Source organism: Arachis hypogaea, chromosome 18 (genome assembly GCF_003086295.3).
Source record: "Arachis hypogaea cultivar Tifrunner chromosome 18, arahy.Tifrunner.gnm2.J5K5, whole genome shotgun sequence".
In the NCBI taxonomy this organism is placed as follows: Eukaryota; Viridiplantae; Streptophyta; class Magnoliopsida; order Fabales; family Fabaceae; genus Arachis; species Arachis hypogaea.
Window position 1 is genome coordinate 94,733,208 of NC_092053.1, and position 5,603 is coordinate 94,738,810.

The window sequence follows — 5,603 nt, forward strand, 5'->3', positions numbered from 1 at the left end:
TTGTTAATTAAACTGAACTTCAATAATCCCAATCTTTTCTTAGGAGATAAATAGGATTTGAAGATCAAACCAATTAATCCCTTGACCTTCCTTTATCTTAGTAAAGGTTAACAAAGTGGAATTAAGATTCAATTCTCATCATCATTGATAAGGATAGCCAGGATAGGACCTCTAATTTCTCATACCTTGTCAAAAGTTTATTTACAGTTATTTATTTATTTTAATTGCCATTTAAATTACTTGTTCTTCATTTACTTTAATTGCTAATTAAACTATTCACTCCCCATTCTCAAAACCCTAATTTACAATCTCCATAACCAATAATAAGAACATACTTCCCTGCAGTTCCTTGAGAAGACGACCCGAGGTTTGAATACTTCGGTTATCAATTTATTTAGGGGTTTGTTACTTGTGACAACCAAAACGTTTGTAAGAGTTGATTGCTTGGTTTAGTAACTATACTTACGACGAGAGTTTACTATAACCTCTAAACCATCAATCTTCCCGCTCTTTCAAAATGGCGCCGTTGCTGGGGAACTGCAAACGTGTGCCTTATTATTGGTTATTGTAAATATTTTTCTTTTACTTGTTTATTTGTTTTTATTTTCCCCTCTTTATTTCTTTTAGCTACTATGAATTCTCACCCCTTTCGCTTTGAGTTTGGTTCTAATGTTATTGAAAGGAATGGAAGTTATAACAGAAACATGCATCAAGGTCAGAGCAATCAAAGATGGATGGAGCCAAGAGGATCTGATCAACCCTTTAGGCAACAACACCCTCCAAGATATCATGGACAAAGACCATTCTACAATGCATACCAAGCAAATAGACATGGTGGATAACCTTGTAATTACCAACAAGCCCCACCCTGTGCTTATAGACCATCCTCTCAACATAACTTCGAACCACCACACTGATGCCAAGGCATTTTGGCCAGTTTCACTGACCTTTTCTTTACTGTTTTTAGGGTAGTTTCATGCATTTCTTTAGAAAATAAGCTAGTTTTGGGAAGATATTCACTTACATCTTGATTCAAGCATACATTGTGCACTTTACATGATTTCATAAGGATTTTGCATGAATTTAATGACAAATTGGATGTTGTATTTCCCATGACTTGGAATAGAACTTTGATGCACTCTATTGCTTGATTTCAGGACAAAGGAAGCAAGGAAGAACCACGTTAGCAGCCACGTTAATCTAATTAACGTAACTTCTAACGTGGAATGGAAGTAACTTGCAAAGTTAATGAGAAAAGTAATCGCCAATAACGCTCTCGAAGCCATCATTGCCCACGTTAAGAGTCACGTTAACTATGTTAACGTGAACTCTAACGTGGAGGAAAGGAAATGGAGCCAACGTTAGTGACACTTACCTTTGTCACTAACGTTGGACCAAGCTCATAAGTGGCCACGTTAAGAGCCACGTTAACTTAGTTAATGTGGCCTCTAACGTTAAGAAGTAAAGGGGAAGCCAACGTTAGTGACATTCAACTTTGTCACTAACGTTGGCCAAGTCACAATAAGCCACGTTAACTTCCACGTTAACCTAGTTAACGTGGTAGCTAACGTGAAGAAAGTAGGTGATCGACAACGTTAGTAACACCAAACATTGTCACTAACGTTGGGATTAACCCACACAAGCCCCAATAAGCCACGTTAACTCCCACGTTAACCTAGTTAACGTTGAAGCTAACGTGAAGAAGGAAGGTGATCGCCAATGTTAGTGACACCTAACATTTTCACTAACGTTGGAAGGAGCCCACACAAGCCACAATGAGCCACGTTAACTCCCACGTTAACTTAGTTAACGTGGAAGCTAACGTGAGGAGGAGAGATGATGAGCCAACGTTAGTGACATTCACCTTTGTCACTAACGTTGGAGATGGCTAACACAGCCACGTTAAAGGCCACGTTAACCTAGTAAACGTGGACTCTAACGTGGGAGCTAGGGGCACATTGGAACGTTAGTGACAAAGTCACTAACGTTCTCGAAGGTTGGCAAGCCTACGTTAAGGAGCCACGTTAACTAAGTTAACGTGGACTCTAACGTAGAGAAGGAGGAGGTTTCTCAATGTTATTGGGAAAGGTAAGTCCCAATAACGTGTGCGAAGGACAAAGAGGCAACGTTAGTAGTAACGTTTGTGCCACTAATGTTGAGGTTAACGTGGCTCTTACTTGGGTGAGGAACGTTAGTGAAAAAGGTGATTGTCACTAACGTTCTCGAACCCATATTTTCACTGAACGTTAACACCACTAACGTCCTGAGCTAAAGTCTCTGCCCACTTCACACTTTCTCTCTGCAAGTAAAGCCAAGCCCAATGAAGAAGATAACTGCTTCAAACTCAAGATCCCACCCAAGACCTGAAGATGCAACTAGAAGATCAGAAGAGTAGTATATATAGGAGTAGCTTTGAATTATTTTGGGAGTTGGAAAATATTGGGAGCCTCTTGGCATAGAACTACTCTCTGTATTTTACTTTCTCTGCACTTCTAGTTTCATCATGTATTCTCCATCTTTGTTTTCATTTTCCAGAGCTATGAACAACTAAACCCTTTCATTGGGTTAGGGAGCTCTGTTGTAATTTGATGGATCAATACTAGTTTTCATTATTCTTCTTCTATCTTTTCTCTTGATTTTACTTGAAAGCTTTCGATCTTCATCCAATTGGGTAGTTATCTTGGAAAAGAAGCTATTCAAACTTGGATCTCTTCTGAACCTTGAAAGAGGAATGAAGAGATCATGCTAGAAATGCTTTCTCATGCTGGACCAAATTGGGTTTGGATGGATATGTGACTATAATCCTCTCAACACTTGATTTGGGAAATGCATGTGGTATAATCAGTCACCATACTTCATCTCTTCTCATGAGCAATTAACCAAGGAATTGGCTATTGATCAAGATTTGAGAGATTGAATTACAAGGAATTGTAATTCGATCACTTAAGATTGCCAAGGAGATCAATGAGTGCATTGATTGAGGAAGAGATGAAAATGAAATTGATCTGGAGAATGCAACATCTCCTGAGCCTAATGAACTCCCCATTTCTGATCTTACCTATTCTCTTTAATTTCTGTCATTTACTTTTATGAGCAATTTTCCCATTCCCATTTAAGATTCTGCAATTTACTTTCCGTCATCTATATTCAGCTCTTTATTTCTAGCATTTACTTTTCTATTATTTACTTTCCCGCTATTTAATTTTCTGCAATTCTCAACTCAAATTCTGATTCGCTCAACTAGAACATTCCTCTAATTAAAGTTGCTTGATCAATCAATCCCTGTGGGATTCGACCTCACTCTTTTGTGAGTTTTTACTTGACGACAAATTCGGTACACTTGCCGAAGGAAATTTGTTATGAGACAAATTTTTCGTGCATCAAGTTTATGGCACCGTTGCCGGGGATTGATTGTGCATCAACAATGATTAAATTGGAGGATAACTAGATTGAGCATTTTAATTTTGTTTGATTTAATTTTCTGTTTGAGTAATTTACTTTCAGTTTTAGTTAATTTCTTCCCTTCCCCCTACTTTTTTGTTTTTAGTTATTTACCATTTATTTCACTAACCCACTAACTGTTTGATATATTGCATCACTCACACTAACAGTCATTCTGACAGAAATACTTTCTGCATTTATTTTCCTTGCTTGTACTTGTTGGTTGTATGACAGGGAGAAGAAGCGGGACTTCAACTTCCTTTGATTCTGAACCTGAGAGAACCTTCTTTAGATTAAGGAGGGAAGCAAGAGGAAAAAGAGTAGTTGGTGCTGAGGAAGAGGAGGAATACTTTGAACCAAACATGGAAGAAAACATGGAAAACCATCATGAAGAAGAGGCTCACAACCATGGCGAAGAAGGTCGAGCAAATCATGCTGGGGTGGATAGAAGAGTTTTAGGCTCTTACATCAATCCAAACCCAGGAAACTGTGGAAGTAGCATTCAAAAGCCAACCATCCATGCCAACAATTTTGAACTAAAACTACAGCTCATCACCCTTGTTCAGAACAACTGTTCGTTCGGAGGAAGTGTCCAAGAAGACCCCAATCAACATCTAACCACCTTCCTGAGAATATGTGACACAGTGAAGTCTAATGGTGTTCATCCTGACGCCTATAGATTGCTCTTATTTCCATTCTCACTCAAGGATAAGGCAGCCAAGTGGCTGGAGTCCTTCCCGAAGGAGAGCTTGACAACCTGGGAAGATGTGGTGAACAAATTCTTAGCAAGATTTTACCCTCCTCAACGAATCAATAGGCTGAGAGCTGAGGTCCAAACTTTCAGGCAACAAGATGGTGAGACTCTTTATGAAGCATGGGAGAGGTTTAAGGACCTAACAAGGAGGTGCCCACCAAATATGTTCAACGAATGGGTGCAGCTGCACATTTTCTATGAAGGCCTATCATATGAATCAAAGAAGGCAGTAGACCATTCATCCGGAGGATCTTTGAACAAGAAGAAGACCATTGAGGAAGCCATAGATGTCATTGAAACAGTAGCAGAGAATGATTATTTCTATGCTTCTGAAAGAGGCAACACTAGAGGAGTAATCGAGCTAAACAATGTAGATGCTCTACTGGCCCAAAACAAGCTCATTACCCAGCAGCTGGCTGACCTCACCAAGAAGATGGAGAGGAACCAAGTAGCAGCAATCACTACTTCATCAACAACCCAAGAAGGAGTGAATGAAGAAGCAGAGGGTAGTCAGGAGCAATCCAACTACATTGGGAATTCACCTAGGCAAAACCATGATCTATACTCTAAGACCTATAACCCTGGATGGAGGAATCACCCAAACTTTGGGTGGGAAAATCAACAAGACCAAGGCCTAGATCAAAGACGTTCAAATCCCAACAACAATGCAGCCCACCAACATTTCACATCTAGACCATATCAACATCCCCATAACAACACCTCTCCACATTCATATCAAAACCAAAATAACTTACCTCATCCTTCCACCTCTAATCCCAATCTACCATCATTTGATGACAGACTCTCAAGGATTGAGAATCTACTTGAAGGCATAGGCAAAGAGATTGAAGACAACAAGGCATTCAAGGAGGAAGTGCGAGCAAATTTTAAGAACCAAGGAGATACAATCAAGAGATTGGAATCTCAAGTGGGGTATCTCTCTGAGTAGATTCCCAAACCCACAGATGGATTCCCAAGTGACACAGAGAAGAATCCGAGAGGTGAAACAAAGAAAGTAAGATGGGAAGATTGCAAGATGGTCACTATAAGTGATAAGGAGACTGAGGACAAGCCAAACAAGTCGGCAGAACAACTGATGTGTAAAATTTGGAAAACGAATTCCAAACACCCAAAACTCACCGGCAAGTATACCGGGTCGCATCAAGTAGTAAAAACTCACATGAGTGAGGTCGATCCCACATGGATTGAAGGATTGAGCAATTTTAGTTTAGTGGTTGATTTAGTCAAGCGAATCAAGTATTGGTTTGAGTGGTTTGTAATTGGCAGTAACTATATTGCAAGGAATGTAAAAGGGAAAGGGTGAATTACTGTAAATTAAAGAGAACGGAAATTAAAAGTGCTGAATCTTAAATAACAAGAAATTAAATGGCAGAAACTTAGAATGCAA

At 39.4% G+C, this 5,603-nt stretch overlaps 1 non-coding gene across 1 annotated transcript; it reads right to left on the minus strand.

The window, feature by feature from the left end:
- Positions 1-4,256: 4,256 nt before the first annotated feature.
- On the minus strand, positions 4,257-4,363 carry LOC112774230 (small nucleolar RNA R71). The gene has a single exon (XR_003188728.1). It is a non-coding gene; the product is annotated as a small nucleolar RNA R71 (small nucleolar RNA).
- Between the last annotated feature and the right edge of the window lie 1,240 nt (positions 4,364-5,603).